Source organism: Protopterus annectens, chromosome 4.part0 (genome assembly GCF_019279795.1).
Source record: "Protopterus annectens isolate FY-2018-M chromosome 4.part0, PAN1.0, whole genome shotgun sequence".
Lineage (NCBI taxonomy): Eukaryota > Metazoa > Chordata > Ceratodontiformes > Protopteridae > Protopterus > Protopterus annectens.
The window spans coordinates 1,696,280,806-1,696,297,824 of NC_056733.1; positions in this window are offsets into that span (position 1 = coordinate 1,696,280,806).

Here is a 17,019-nt window from a genome sequence, read left to right on the forward strand (position 1 = left end):
ATAAACAAAGTCTGGCTTCACAATAAAAACAGCCACGAGACAACTCTTTTTTTCACTGTTGCGGCAATGAGGATTTTTTTATAAGAATATATCTTATATGGGCAAGGGGAAAGGTTATGTACCAGTTTCTCATAGTACCCATTTTCCTGACATGAAGACCCTTTGAACAAGTACACATCCCTGTATTACCACAGGGTTTTTAATATTCCCCACTTTTGTTAACTCAGTGCACAAGGACTTTTAAGCAGTTTAACACACCAGCTGAGAGCACTAGCAACTTACTCACAAAGACTGTATGTCATTCTGGGGTGGTGAAAATACTTCAGGTACAGCACTTTTAGGTAGCTTAGAATGTAAAGTTTGTGGAAGAAACTGTTAAATTCCATTATAGCCATTAATGTAGTATACTGCAGTTTTCAAAATAAACAGAGTTTAGTATTTTTTCAGTTTACAGAGAAAAATTTATAGCTCAACTTATTGAAAAAAAGTATCAGAAGACAGAATAAGTACATCATTGTAGTCTTTACATAATTCAAAACAAGCTTCCAAACCTGTTACCCATTCCTAAAGGCAATTTCAACAGATCAACAAAATTGTTCTGTAAGGCATATCGCATACAACATCATTCCTCATCCCTCTTGGCTGCAGGAATATCTTTCTGTCCTTTAGGAACATTACTCTGTTTGCATGTCAGTTGCTGGAGACTCCTCCTGCTGTTCTTTCTTTACCCTCTGAACAGAAAATCTAACTTTTAGCATGGTAACTGTCTAAAATACCTGTTCCAGCAGCTGATTCCCATTGTCTTCATGCCTAACTCCTGTTTGCCTGCCTATTATTGTGTTAAGGGCAAGTGCACTTAAGTCTCAGCAGCACGTGAGAGATAAAAAACAGGCATTCACTAACTTTTTTTAGCGTGATCCTGTACTATAAGAAAGGTATATAAATTATTTGATGATGGAAATGGAGCTATTATGCAAAGGTTACAAAGGGAAATAGAGACTGGTCTCTTTAACCGGCATTACATGAGGGAAAGGTAATCAGTTGCAAATGCACAACTGTATCTATCTTGAGGCTAGGTCAAGAAAAGTTAAGCTGACAAAAAATGCTGGAAGCTCTTGGAGTGACAATCCACACAATTCAAGAGATTGTCCTTGAAAGAAAACACAAAACAAGGCCACGGCATTTGGCTCTGAAACTTATGTATATCTGAGATAACTGCAAGTGCCAGTTAAAGATCATGTTCAAAGGCACAAACAGGAATACTGTATTTGCATTCTATTTCTGTCTTACAGAAATAGTCAATGGCATGTAGTGGCTGTTTATAGGGCTAGCCTTAGGCCAACTGGACCAATTTGGCCTAATATGGCCCTATTCGCTTAGGTGTCTCCAGACTAGGCTATGATAGAGTCATTATGCATTACATGACCCAGAGATTTGACTAAGTGACACTACAGTGAAGTGCAAGGCATTTTGTTGCTGCAGTAGTAGTTACAAGTCTCATTAGTGGAGAGGATAACACTGCGCATCATGCACTGCACTAGTGTAGTCCACTATTACTAGTAACAACACCTTCATGCCTCTTGTATGGGTGTCAGTCCCATAGAAGTCAGTTGCTGTTGCTGGCTGCTCAGCATAGTTTTCAACCCAAAGCAGGTCAAAGTAACCATCTATTCGTTGTCTGAAATGATAAGGTCAGGTTTAATTTGAAGACTGATAAAGAGGTAATATGTTTTCTTTTGCTTCTAATGCTGACATGGGGTTTATGAATGTTTGCTAATGAATACAACGTGGAATAGTCAGATTCAGACAGCATGAAAACAAAGACTAGTAAACATAAAAAAGTTATAACAGATTCTGGCAGATTAATTTCACTTCTTTTCTTCATGTTTTAAAATGTTCACTATGTTTGGATCTGGTGAAGTAAGCAAATAAGTATACTGTCCCATGATTGTAGACCTGTACATCTAATCAGTTTTGAGGAGGCCCATACCTACTTCAGAGCAAGATATATATATATATATATATATATATATATATATATATATATATATATATATATATATATACACACACACACATATTGATGTTTATATAACATTTGATAAGTGTGAAGCATTTATCTTGTTTTTCTGTCCAAGTGATCCAATATCTTTTGGGGCCAGTCAATCACACCAAAACTGTCCGTAAGATCAACATGAAGAGCAAACTGGTTTATAACTTGGACCTTATTCCTAGATGTCAGGGTTGTTTTCAATATTAGTTTTAGTCTTCTGAAGTATTCATTACTGAGTTTTGTTCATGTATTGTTGCTGATCCTTCATCAGTTCCAAAATATTTATGCACACCTTCCTGCTCAAGTTCCTTTATATCACATTCTTGTCCTAGACTGATATTCTCTAGGTGCTGCAACTTCCTTGCTTTAAATGTTTTTGCACATTTATCAAGATCAAGTGTCATTCTTATATCATCTGAGAAATTTTAACCACTTGTAATTGTGCTTTCAACTCCTTATCTGATGAACTATACAGTTTTAAGTCATCCATAAAAAATAGATGAGAAATCTTTAAGCAAGTTTGTTTTCTAGGAGACAAGTTATAACCAAGACCTAATCTATTATGTAACCAACATAGTGGGTTAATGGCAAGACAAAACAAAAGCAGGGACAAATAATCACCCTGAAATATCCCCCTTTACATTTTTATCCCTGGGATAATAATTTCCCTTTGTCAAGACTTAATTGCAAAGGGGTTTGTCACTGTTTCATAACCACTGTAATTAGGGTTGCCAGCTGTCTGTTTTTTGACCAGACTGTCCAGTTTTCTGAAAATTGTCTGGTTACAAATTCCATTCAAAATCGGACTTTGGTTTTGTTTTTAAATTTCGCGGCGCTGATGCTGCTGTCATCACATGCGTGATGACATCAAGTCCCTCAGGGCTACCAGACTGTCGGAATTGAGCTCAAGAAGCTCACTTCCAGTACTGCGAGCGGGAAGCAGAAGCCAGCATTTAAGGAAGGCAGCATTTTCAGAATGCAAGCGAGCAACAAAAGTTCGACTTTGGTCCGGTAGTGGCAGCATTTAAGCGAGCATCAACATTTCAACTTTGGATAGTATTTAACTTCAAACGGAGAAGGCACAACAGAAGCCAGCATCAGGAAAGCAGCATTAGCAACGAAGGTAGTGTGTGTGTGTGTGTGTGTGTGTGTGTGTGTGTGTGTGTGTGTGTGTGTGTGTGTGTGTGTGTGTGTGTGTGTGTATGTAGGGTTGCCAGCTTTCTTTGGGGATAAAACCAAACTAAGGTCACTCCCCTCACATCACCCATAACTCCACCCATTCCCACCCCTCTCCCATTCATGCCCCACCCATTTTGTGACATCACCATGGCATCAGCTGATGGGAATGCCCTTTTTTCTGTTCCAGATGCCTGCTTTCAGCTGATTTCTCCCCAGTGTCCATAAACACTGTTAAAAACTCTCACTCTGCATACTGTCATCTTTATTCTGCAGTGATTGCAGATATTTGGATTTAATTTAAAACATTTATTTCAAATTTTATAGCACAAACTACTGATACACATTTGCTAAACAAAGCAATACAGTCTCACAATAAAAACAGACTTAGCATTAAAACTACTCTGCCTTTAAATCTCACATTCACCGAAACAGCATTGCACATTGTTTTCCCAAGTTTAGGATGATAACATTTTAAAATGTTCTAAGAAATGACAGTATTAACAACAATCATATCTTACATCAAAAACATAGACCTGAAAATGTGTAGCATGGTCTGAAAATACATGTTTAGTATAAAATAATGCATAATGACACAATTGGTCTTGCAGCTTTAGAAAAATAGACCTATGCCTTTTATAGAAAGCTACAGAGCATATGCTTAATGTGGACAACTAATGGATGGTCAGAAACTAGCAGGGTCATCAGTTTACACATCTTTGCTATACCAATCTCAGCTCTGTATGTCACAAATAACAATTAACAACAACGTGTGTTGAGGCATTTGGCCGGGCTTGTATGTGCTGTCTGAGCACTGTGGAATTGACAAAAGTAAAGCTGAATATATTAGAGATGGAATTACAGTTGGGCTGGCTAATGCTGAAGGGTCTCAAAAGTCACAGCTAGAGGCAGTGGCAGCTGATGACTTAAAAGCAAGGAGGGCTGCCGGAAGCGACCTAATGAATGGGGCTAATTGAAATGGGGTGGGGTTATATTATGGTTGGCCATTGCTTGTGATCAGTCAACAGATGGGATTAGTCTGTTTCATCCACAGACTGCCTCAGTATCCACGCATTATAGCCAATTCATGAGCTATATACATCTCAAATATCTGTAACCAACAAGGTCAGCTTTAGGTGTACAGGAGCCCTAGATAAAAGGATTTCATGCCCCCCCCATTCCACACTGGTCCCCCATGGATCTCCCCAGTACCCATCCCCTGTGCTTCTTCATTATGGCCCAACACCATCCAGATTAACTACTTCTTTATTTTTTTTTTCACAGTTTATCTTTCTTTTTAGGCTTTTCTTTCATCCTTTTAACACATCCCAACTGGCCATGACTCCAGTGTTATAAGTGTGGAAGAAGTAAATATATTAAGCCAGAGGCATCAGGATCACTCGGGCCCATTTTCCTTAAATGATTGCCTGAACAAAAAATCCTAGATAAGAAAACAGATTCAGGCTATTTTTTTTTTCTTCCAAGGAAAATTAAGTTGAGTCTAAAGCTTAATTTTCAAAATACAGATAATAGTAGCTCCCCCCAAAAATGGGATGAAAAATACTTGCAAGGATATACAAATCCTATCTGGGAATAGTGCCTGCCTCCCTACCTCTTCAAAAAGGAATAGTTGCATTCTCTGTGCCCCTCAGATATTAAATTGAGATGAAAGTAAAATCTAAAATAGTCACAGGCATACATTACACTCCTGTGGGTCAAAAGGAGGAAACCATAGCCCCTGGATAAAATCGACTGTTAGGGAAGGAGTACACAGAAAGAATCCCAGCCAAAATCTCAACCAGGGAACCAAAGTCTGTCAGACAGCAATGCTTATTGAAGCATCACTGTGCCGGTGATCAGCTGCTATCACATACAGGTCTACTACCATAGAATGAAATTACACTACTTTGAAATTCAGAAGTAGTCCCACAGTAATGCGAAAGTGCACTTCTTCAAAGTGCACTTTCGTGAACACCACTACATCGAATAGTTACGGACCTTAGGGTTATGGTGTGGGTCAAGTAAACTGGATAGCTAGTAGGGCTATCCACTTACCTTAACTCCGTGCCCTAACCCTAAGGTCTGAAACTACTGCACCGCAGTGGAGGACATTGAAAGAACAGGCTATGTCCTCCACTGTGGTGCGGTAGTCACGGACCTTAGGGTTAGGGCTTGGGTTAAGGATAGTGGATAGCCCTACTAGCTATCCACTATCCTTAACCCAAGCCCTAACCCTAAGGTCCATGACTACCGCAACACAGTGGAGGAAATGACCCGTTCATTTTAGTGGTGTTCGTGAAAGTGCACTTCTGGTGAAGTACACTTTCACGTTAGTGTGGGACTACTTCTGAATTTCGAAGTAGTGTAATTTCATTCTATGGTAGTAGACCCATCACACACTTCTTACCTGGATTGCCACAGCCCAACGAACATCACCCATACCCAGCAATTAAAGTTATGTATATTGACTGTTCTAATTTCACACATTTATTGACTGTAATAAAATAGAAAAAAAAAATAACAATTGCTTGCAGTTATTTTTTTTAACATGCACACTCAAACACACGCACTTACACATACACACAAATGTGACCATCAACTACAGCCCCTTGCATGTCTATGACTGTACATCACAGAACTTTGATTGTGGTCAAATGAATGAATAAATGTATAAATAACTGATACACAGGAATGTATCTTCTTACATAACTGTTTTCAGACTAGAGTGTGCAAACCACTGCAACACCCTTCTGACACCTCTCAACTGCATAGCCCAAGAATCAAGGTAAAAGCTACTAAATGAGGAACAAGAGCAAACAAAGGCACAGAAACTGCTCTTGTACATTTAGAAATCTGCTAGAGTAATACACTGTGTTAGAATGCTTTTTTCTGAATGCTGTTAAGTCTGAAATTCAATTGTCTGTCATTATTTAGTGACAGACTCCTTGTTGATTTGTCAGGAAAAAAAAACATGCTTTACACAGAACAGACCAAAATATGAGCCAAGATCAGAGACATCATTTTGCAGAATCAGGGAAAATTAAGAGCCCTTACCCTAAGGTCCGTGACTACCGCACCACAGTGGAGGACATAGGTCCGTGACTACTGCACAGCGTAGGACATACAATTTCCTCCACTGTGGTGCAGTATTCACGGAACTTAGGGTTAGGGCTTGGGTTAAGGATAGTGGATAGGTAGTAGGGCTATCCACTATCCTTAACCCAAGCCCTAACCCTAAGGTCCATGACTACTATACCACAGTGGAGGATATAGCCTGTTCTTTCAATGTCCTCCACTGCGGTGCGGTAGTTACGGACCTTAGGGTTAGGGCACAGGTTAAGGTAAGTGGATAGTCCTACTAGCTATCCAGTTTCCTTGACCTGCACCATAACCCTAAGGTCCGTAACTATTCGATGTAGTGGTGTTCACGAAAGTGCACTTTCGAAGAAGTGCACCTTCGCGTTAGTGTGGGACTACATCTGAATTTTGAAGTAGTGTCATTTCGTTCTATGGTAGTAGACCTCTATGTGATAGCAGCTGATCACCGGCACAGTGATGCTTCAATAAGCATTGCTGTCTGACAGACTTTTATTCCTTGGTTGAGATTTTGGCTGGGATTCCTTCTGTGTATTCCTTCTCTAACAGTCGATTTTATCCAGGGGCTATGGTTTACTCCTTTTGACCCACAGGAATGCAATGTATGCCTGTGACCATTTTAGATTTTACTTTCATCTCAATTTAATATCTGAGGGGCACAGGGAATGTAACTATTCCTTTTTGAAGAGGTAGGGAGGTAGGCACTATTCCCAGATAGGATTTGTATATCCTTGCAAGTATTTTTCATCCCATTTTTGGGGGGAGCTACTATTATCTGTATTTTGAAAATTAAGCTTTAGACTCAACTTAATTTTCTTTGGAAGAAAAAAAAATACCCTGAATCTGTTTTCTTATCTAGGATTTTTTGTTCAGGCCATCATTCAATGAAAAGGGGCCCGAGTGATCCTGATGCCTCTGGCTTAATATATTTACTTCTTCCACGCTTATAACACTGGAGTCATGGCCAGAGGGAATGTCGTAAAATGATGAAAGAAAAGCCTAAAAAGAAAGATAAACTGTGAAAAAAAAATAAAGAAGTAGTTAATCTGGATGGTGCTGGGCCATAATGAAGAAGCACAGGGGATGGGTACTGGGGAGATCCATGGGGGACCAGTGTAGAATGGGGGTGGCCATGAAATCCTTTATCTAGGGCTCTAGTACACCTAAAGCTGACCTTGTTGGTTACAGATATTTGAGATGTATATAACTCATGAACTGGCTATAATGAGTGGATACTGAGGCAGTCTGTGGATGAAACAGACTAATTCCATCTGTTGACTGATCACAAGCAATGGCATACCATAATAGAACCTCACCCCATTTAAATTAGCCCCATTCATTAGGTCGCTTCCTGCGGCCCTCCTTGCTTTTAAGTCATCAGCTGCCACTGCCTCTAGCTGTGACTTTTGAGACCCTTCAGCATTAGCCAGCCCAACTGTAATTCCATCTCTAATATATTCAGCTTTACTTTTGTCAATTCCACAGTGCTCAGACAGCACATACAAGCCCGGCCAAATGCCTCAACACACGTTGTTGTTAATTGTTATTTGTGACATACAGAGCTGAGATTGGTATAGCAAAGATGTGTAAACTGATGACCCTGCTAGTTTCTGACCATCCATTAGTTGTCCACATTAAGCATATGCTCTGTAGCTTTCTATAGAAGGCATAGGTCTATTTTTCTAAAGCTGCAAGACCAATTGTGTCATTATGCATTATTTTATACTAAACATGTATTTTCAGACCATGCTACACATTTTCAGGTCTGTGTTTTTGATGTAAGATATGATTGTTGTTAATACTGTCATTTCTTAGAACATTTTAAAATGTTATCATCCTAAACTTGGGAAAACAATGTGCAATGCTGTTTCGGTGAATGTGAGATTTAAAGGCAGAGTAGTTTTAATGCTAAGTTTGTTTTTATTGTGAGACTGTATTTCTTTGTTTAGCAAATGTGTATCAGTAGTTTGTGCTATAAAATTTTAAATAAATGTTTTAAATTAAATCCAAATATCTGTAATCACTGTAGAATAAAGCAGAAGACAGTATGCAGAGTGAGAGTTTTTAACAGTGTTTACGGCAACTGTGGAGAAATCGGCTGAAAGCAGGCATCCGACACAGAAAAAGAGGGGGTTCCTATCAGCTGATATCACTATGATGTCACACAATGGGTGGGCATGGATGGGAGAGGGGGTGGGAATGGGTGGAGTGATGGGTGATGCGAGGGGCGTGACTTTAGTCTGGTTTTATCCAGAAAGAAAGCCCTAACTGTAATGTAACTAATCAACCTAGGATGTATCATATATAACTTTAAGCACTTGTTTATCTATGAATGGGGGGATGCTGTAACATGCTTTTTTTGTAATCTATCAATGACATACTTAGATTCTTCTCCTTTTTAGAATTCCCCATTATGACTTTAACAGCAAATGATCCATTGTTCCACATAACTTTCTTTTGTTACCCTTTTGTTCTATTGTCATGATTGAGTTTTCTTCTAAATGACTATAAACTCTGTCTGTGTCAATTCCAGTATGTATTTTATACTTCGTCAAAGGCAGGTTATTGGTCTATAGTTTTTAGGATTGCTTGCATGCTCACTCTTTAGGAGGAATATCAGTTTTTTCTGTTGTTAACCAGGGTGGTGTCTGTTTGGGATACGCATGTATGTAGTTCTTACTCAAGGCTAAATCTTCATGTAAAGATGTTAATACCTTTAGCCAGAAGTTAGGTACTACATCTGGATCTTTGGTTTTCCAGTTACAAGCTTTTCTTAAATTTGTTTCAGTTTCTCTTGTCATTACTTCATCCCATTTTATATCCTCTACATTTGAACTTCTTACTGTTTCTTTTAATTTTTCTTTCCATTCAGCATCTTTGTAATGTTCCTCAGGGTCTTCATAAATATTTCTCCAAAATGTTTCTATTTCTTCTTTTTTGGTGGTGTTTCAATTCCTTTTGCTTTATTTCCCAGTTCTCCATAGAACTTTTGAGTCATCAACAAATTGCTTGTTTTGTACTTTGTATTTATCTGAATATCATTTTTTTCTGTCTGCGCTAATATCTTTAGCTTATTTGCAATAGTGAATGATAGATTCTGGTCTGTTGTGATACTGTACATTGCTTGTATCACATATATCTTTATAAGAATTTTTGTTGATCTGTTCCCTTATCTATACTCTTTTAGCAGTGATACTTCTTGTCTTAGCTGCTTTATAGTTTTCTCTTTTTGCTGCTTCCATGATGGCATTTTATTTATTCCCTTCGTTTTCCTTATTGTTTTGCATTTTTGTGGTAGATATCCTCTGTTACTAATTTAGCTGCACAGTCATATATCCTATTTACTTCTGTTATAGCACATGTATTTCTTTTAATAGTCTTAAGTACAATGTTCAACTGCTTTAATAGACTTCTAACATCATGGGTCTTATTTACTTTCTGTAATCTAATTCTTTCATCGATATTAACATGTCGCTCCATCTCTATTAAATCAAGCAACACTTCCCTCACATCACTTTCTTCCAAACTGAGAGCATATTATTTGCTCTCTATTTCTTGTGGATATTCTACAGGAGGTTCAGAAAGTCTTCCTGTGGCATTCTTTTCAGCTGCATCCTGTGTTATCTGTTGCTCTTTTATGTGGGAACTCATTGGCCTATCACTCCACAATATCGACTGCATCAGAGTTGCCACTATTTCCTGCTCTTTCAATTGTTATGCAACCCCCAACTAAACTTTTGTCCTGGCTTCCTACTAATTTTTCCAGAGCATCTTCATGTGGCAAGTGATCAGATGCTTCTTGTTCCAACTTTTCCTCCTTAATTTGGGGACTCAGTGTTCCATCATGCTGTAATATTACCTGAGTTGGATTTTCTACACTAAATCCTTCACTTTGCAGGTAATCCATAGATTTAGTTCTATTTCATTAATGACTCTGTCACTCGATAAGTCAGGATGAAGTAGACAAACATTGTGGGTTCTTTTCAAGCAGCTTTATTATCTACAAATATAAACATATATACAAACTAGTTGTCTCGTGCATAGATGTTAACACTCTGTTTGTATTAAAAAAATGGCACTGACGTTAGCGCATGCTTGCTATTTATACTGCATATTCAAGTCTTAGAAATGCTTCTTAAAGGTACAACACATCTGTTATTCTACATCCTCACTCTTTGAAAAATGACATTGACAATATTGACTGACATGCTATAGGTACAAAGTAATTTTCCATCATGCAATTATATAGAACTAGATACATATATACAACTACATCTCAGTTGCTGTGTATCTCACACTCGACCTGAAGATATGACCAAACATGTGACGTATATATTGGAATTGGTATTAGCAAATGGGATTGTCTCTGCTGAATGTTTAACCTTAGGATCGTTATGAACATTATCAGAAATGGTAGTGGGAACCAAGACACGTTCTGGGACTGGAACACTGTCTGAATCACTCTGAGATTTAGAGTCTGTATCAAAGGAACAATGCTGCAATAACAGTTCTGGTACAAGGAGTAGATGTCTGCAATTCCTCCTGTACTCAACTCTTTCAGATATCACAAGCTAGAATCTCGGCTCTTCACATATATTTGTTACTTGACCAATCTGGTCGAAAACTTCATCCTCACTGTCTCTTCTTCTTTCAATGGCTGAAGAAATCTGCTCGATTTGTCGTAGCTGGACTTCTGGAAATAATGCTTTCCAAACAATTGGGTTTTGATTGCTTTGTTGTTTTTAGCTTTAGGCCTCAATAAACTGGAACTGATAGACAATGTTGTTCTGGTTTGCCTAGATAGACGTCTTTGAGCAGGTGAGCCAAGTATATTGTCATGGAGTATTTTTCTGAGATGAGTATGTTCAAAAAGACATCGGTATTGCCAAGCTTTGACTTCTCAATAATGGTTTTGCACTTTGTACTGCATATTCAGCTAGTCCACTTAACTGCAGATATTTTGGACTACTAGTAACATGTACAAAGTCCCATTCTTGTGCAAATTTCTGAAACAACTGACTGGTAAATTGGGTACCATTGTCAGAGATAAGGTTTTGTGAACTTCCATGGACTGAGAAATGACGTTTCAGCTTGGTAAGTAGTGGAAGTTAGGTTGGATATTAAATCGATCTCAAACTAGTTTGAATAAGAGTCTACCAGTACTAAGTAATGTTGATTGTTCCACTAGAATATGTTAGTGGCTACTATTGACCAAGGTAGTTCAGGAACTTGACTTAGCTGAATTGGTTCTTTTTGCAAATGCGGATTAGTACTATTGCATACTGAACCAGAAGAAAGTACTCTATCAATGTCTTTTGCTAGAAAAGTCTAAAATACTAGTCCTCTTGCCCTTTTTTCGCTAGCTTCAGAACCTGGGTGACCACAATCCAAAATCTGGATGTATTTTTGTTATAAGGAAGTAGGACCAACAATTTTAAGGCCTTTGAAAATAATGCCATCTTCCATCAACATCTTATCTCTGTAAGGAAAGTGGGGTTGAATTTCAGGTGCTACAATAGATTGCTTTGATCGCCATCCAACATTAATGTAGTGGCTGAGCTTTTGCAAAACTGGATCAGTATTTGTAAGAACTCATAGCTCATCAAGTCTTGTGGTAGGAAAATTACACACTTCCATGACATCAAAGTCAAAATTTTCTGTGTCAAGCTGTTCTGTTGTATTTCTGGGCGATCTGGATAAGGTAAAAACAAGATAAAGAAGTTTGCCTTTTGTATAGACAATTCTTTAGTTGTACTTTTTCAATTTAAGCATCATTCTTTGCAATCTCACTGAAGCTGAATATATAGGCTTCTTTAAAATAGTAACCAGAGGTTGATAATCAGTTTCAATCTGAATATCTCGACCATAGATATAATCATGAAATTTGGAACATGCAAACACTATTGCTGAAAGTTCTTTCTCAATCTGAACATATTACATTTCAGTTTGGGTAAGTGTTCTAGATGCATAGGCTACTGGTCTACCTTCTGGAAGAATAACTGCCCAAGACCATATTTTGAAGCATCACAGGAAAGAGTTACTGGTTTGTTGACATCATAGTATCTTAATGTAGGTGGAGTAGCTATTTTCTGCTTAAGGTCTTCACATGCTTTCTGGTGGTGTTCTAACTTTGACCATGTAATATTCTTACATGTTAGCCCTTTCAAAAGTGCTGCCAACTCACTGAAGTCTGGTATAAGCTTGCCTAAATAGTTGACCATACCTAGAAAACGTTGTAGAGCTTGAACATTATCTGGTGCTGGCATCTGAAGAATGGCTGCTTGCTTGGACGTGTCTGATCTCAAGCCAGTGCTAGTAAATAAATGACCTACATATGTAATGTCTGGTAATCTGAACTTGCACTTTAGAGGATTGAGCTTTAAGTTCACTTCACATGCTCTATCTAAAACTCTCTTAAGATTTCTGTCATGCTCTTCTTCACCATTGCCTCCGACTAACAAATCATCTACTATTATGGCACAAGAATAATCTGAAAAATTTGTTCGCAAGCATGCTGAAAGACTCCACTTGCAGAATTTATTCTAAATGGCATCCTAAGAAATCTGTAAATTCCAAATGGGATACTGAATGCAGTCAGTAACGAAGACTTGCGATCAACCATCACTTGCCAAAATGAACTTTTTGCATCTAAAACAGAAAAAATAGTGGCATTCAGTACTACAGCTGCGACTTCTTCAACTGTACGCATGGGATGATGTGGCCTTTTTAATGCTTTGTTCAAATCTCTTGGGTCAATGCACATTCTGAGACTTTTTTGTGAGCTGCTACCATGAACGACACCCATTCGGTAGGTTCAGTAACTTCACAAATTACACCTTGCTGCACTATTGTGTTTAACTGAGCTTTGACTTTATGCTGCATAGCTATCTGAACCTTGCTGGTCTGACTACTGGACTGATCTCTGGGTCTAACTTAATAGAATACACAACTGGAAGCTTGACTAACTTGTCATCGAAAACATCAGCATACTCTGAAAAAATAGTGTTAGTTAAGCTGGAACTGGGACATCTGCTTATTTGATGAACTTCTTTGGTGAAAGAAAACAGATTAATTCTCAAACTGTCTCTGAGACCCAATAATGACTGCACAGGTCTTCAAACTACATAGAATAATAAGCTATAACAGTTCTTAGCCACATAACATGAACGCACTACCGAGCCTTCGGTTTGAATTTCTTCATCTATGTAAGCAACACGTTTCACACAACTAGTTACATTTAGCTGTTCACCAGCACTCACCTTAGCAAAAGTATCTGCAGACATAAGATTACACTTTGAACCAGTGTCTACTTTGAGCTCAGTGGATTTACCATTGATCTGGACAGTACAAAATACTTCATTCTTTGCCAATAAATCTACTGCATCAGTCTTTTCACCAATTACTGCTACACCATCTACATAGAAAGCAGACTGTTGCAGTTCAATTTGATCAATTTACTTTTTCGAATGACCCTTCTTTATAAGAGTGTGAGGCTTACTTGACTTGCAAAATTTTTTGAAAATGATTTAATTTCTTACATTTGTGGCATTGCTGAGCAAATGCTAAGCACTTTTCTCTTTTGCACTCATGGTTGGCACCACAATTGCAACAGTTAATAATTAAGCTTGATTTGGGTTTTGCTGATTCACCCTTGTATGGCACAGAGCATACATTTTTAAGCTTAGCCATGCATCCCAAATCTCTGACATGTTCTGATACCCTTGATAAGTGTAAGCATGGGCCTGAGAGATGAACCATTTATAGGTTACCTGTTTGAATTAGAGACATAGGTGCCAAACCAGGGATGAATTTCTGGTTTCCCATCCAATTGTCCAAGTTGTACTTGAATTGCATTAGGGAGGAACTCTGTTCACATGGATGGGAAGCCTGTTCTGTAGACGGGGTAGTCTCGGTGATAAATACCTATCTCCCCAGCAGGTTGTATTTATATAACAGATAAAGTTAAAGACTTTAGAATGGGTAATTATGGTACCATTTGTTTTGTGGATTTGCAGGATGTCTGTCAGAGTGGGGTCTGACAATGCCCTGTATGCCAGGCATAGTTCTCCCCTCACAGAATACAGGGATAGGGCCTAGAGGCAGTCTGCATAGGACATATTACTTATGCCCTGTATTCTTTTAGTGAGTAACTTCAGTAGAATTGGATATGCCTGGTTGGGTACATACTAAAGGGGGCACTTTAATCAATGGTAGGTCTGATGAATGCTGAATACAGTGGAACAATGACTTCCTTGGACTTAGATGCCATACCTTTGTTTATAAGTAGAGCAACATAGAATGATTTCCTCACCACTGTAGACACGTGATAATCAAAGGCTAGATTACTATCTATGTGTGTCCCTAAGCCCCTGACTACTGGGTCAACTCTAATGGGTGTGTTGTCAAAATGAGAGTAACCAGGGATGGATGACTTCCCAAAGGTTTCTAGTATGCATTTCTTGGCATTTAGTTTTAGTCCATGGCTGTGACACCAGTTGTTTGCCTGTGTCAGCCCCTTCTGTAGAATATTTGTTGCCAGTGTGAGAATCAATGACAGCTCCTAATTTGCAATCATCTACAGATTCAGTCAGCCAGAGACCACTGACATTGGCCTTGACTTCTGAGAAGTAAATGCCAACAAAGAGCAGTCTGAGGGCTGATCCCTGAGGGACTCCACTTGTGACTGGCCTTATTGTAGAGGTGGACTCCACAATTCCTACTTCGTGGGTATTGTCTGTGAGCCAGTTGTCTATCCACTGGGTGACATACGGGTTTGTACCTAACCTCTTGAATTTGTCAACAATGCCTGAGTGGAGTATTGTGTCAAATGCCTTGGCCAGGTCCAGGTAGGCAGTGTGAATGATTTTGCCCTCATCCATTCATTTGGTGACCTTCTCAAAGAAGTCCACCAAGTTGAATAGGCATGATCTGCCCTTGATGAAACCAAACTGGGTTGAGTCCAGTGTCCATAGGTTTACTATATCTCTGTTGATCATCTCCATGATAATTCTTTCCATAGCTTTATGTATAAGGCTAGTGAGACTTATGAGTCAGTAGTTTCCAGGGTCTGTAGATGTACCACCTTTGTGCAGAGTGATGACTGTTGCCTTTCTCCATTCATGAGGCACAAAGCCTGTTTGGACTCTACAGTTAAATAGTAATTCCAGATGTCCTGGTAGGTCGTGTTTTATGGTATTTAGAAGACATCCTGGGATATTGTCTGGGCCCATTGATGCAGTGTTCTTGGTCTTAGGGAGAGCATTAAGGACCTGTTCCCTAGTGATAGTAGGGGGAGTTATATTTGATCCCTCCGACCCCCACCCCCACAAAGGTAATCACCATGAAAAATTTCTCCAAAGCTAACTTTGGGCTCTTAAAAACAAAGATGGCTAACTTCAAGGCACCCATGCAAATGGAGAATAGTTGCATGACTGCTGAATCATACATCAGTGCACTGTATGAACATGTACACAAATGCATGGATCTCGCTATGCCCAATAGAACCAAGATGCTCTCCTCCAAAAAAAGGAGGCCAATCTGGTGGTCCCCTGCCATAAACAAACTCTACAACAGAAGGAGTAAACTGATGTGGAATAAGGTGAAGTCCCAAGACTGGAAAAACTCCCTTATCAGCCTCAACAAAAAGTTGAGATCCCTCATCAAATCCTCTAAAGCTAGCTATGAAAACAGAATTGCAGCAGACAGCAAAGACAACCACAAGGCCTTCTACAGTTATGTAAAGAATCTCCATGGCAATACCCAGATTTGCTCTGAGCGACTGCACAATGGTACCTCCTATACAGAGCCAACAGATATTGCCAATATACTGGCCGACAGATTCAGTGTCAACTTTACCCTTTCCCCCCAAAGGACCAATCACAATACCAGTAGATTGCCAGGCACCCAGTATTACTGCTACACAGGTTAAAACAGCACTGTCCAAGGCCAAGATTATAGCTTCTATGGGACCTGACAATATCCCTGGCTGTGTTCTACATGAACTACAAAGTGAACTGGCACCTCACCTGTGTGCCCTGTTCAGTCACAGCCTCACCTCAGGCTTTGTCCCTACCAAAAGTCGTACTGCTACAGTCATCCCTCTCCATAAAGGAGGAGAAACTACACACCCTGAGAACTATTGCCCCATTAGCCTGATAAGTCTGATATGCAAAGCTATGGAATGCATCATCATGGACCTAATAAACAAGGATATAGGGAATCTCCATACTCTGTATCCCACATAGTATGGTTTTGTGAAGGGTACATCATGCCTGCTCAACTTGGCCGATTGCTATGAGTCAGTCACCAGAGCTGTGGATGAAGACAAGGTGGTTCATACACCCTACCTTGATCTGGCCAAGGCCTTTGATGCCATTCCCCACTCAGGAATCATAGAAAAACTCACAAAGCTAGGGATCAACCCCATTATCACTAGGTGGGTTGCAAACTGGCACACAGATAGAACCCACAGTGTGAAAGTAGCTGACTCCAAGTTAGACTGCTGACTTGTCATGAGTGGAGTCCCACAGGGTTCAGTCCTGGGTCCTCTCCTGTTTGGTATCTACTTCTCCGAAGTCCATGCCAACACGAAAGGACTTTGGCTGACAAAGTTTGCAGGTGATTGCAAGTTGGGAGCTATTATTAACTCCCCAAGTGATGTTGCCATCCTACAGAATGGCCTCACTGAGACCAAT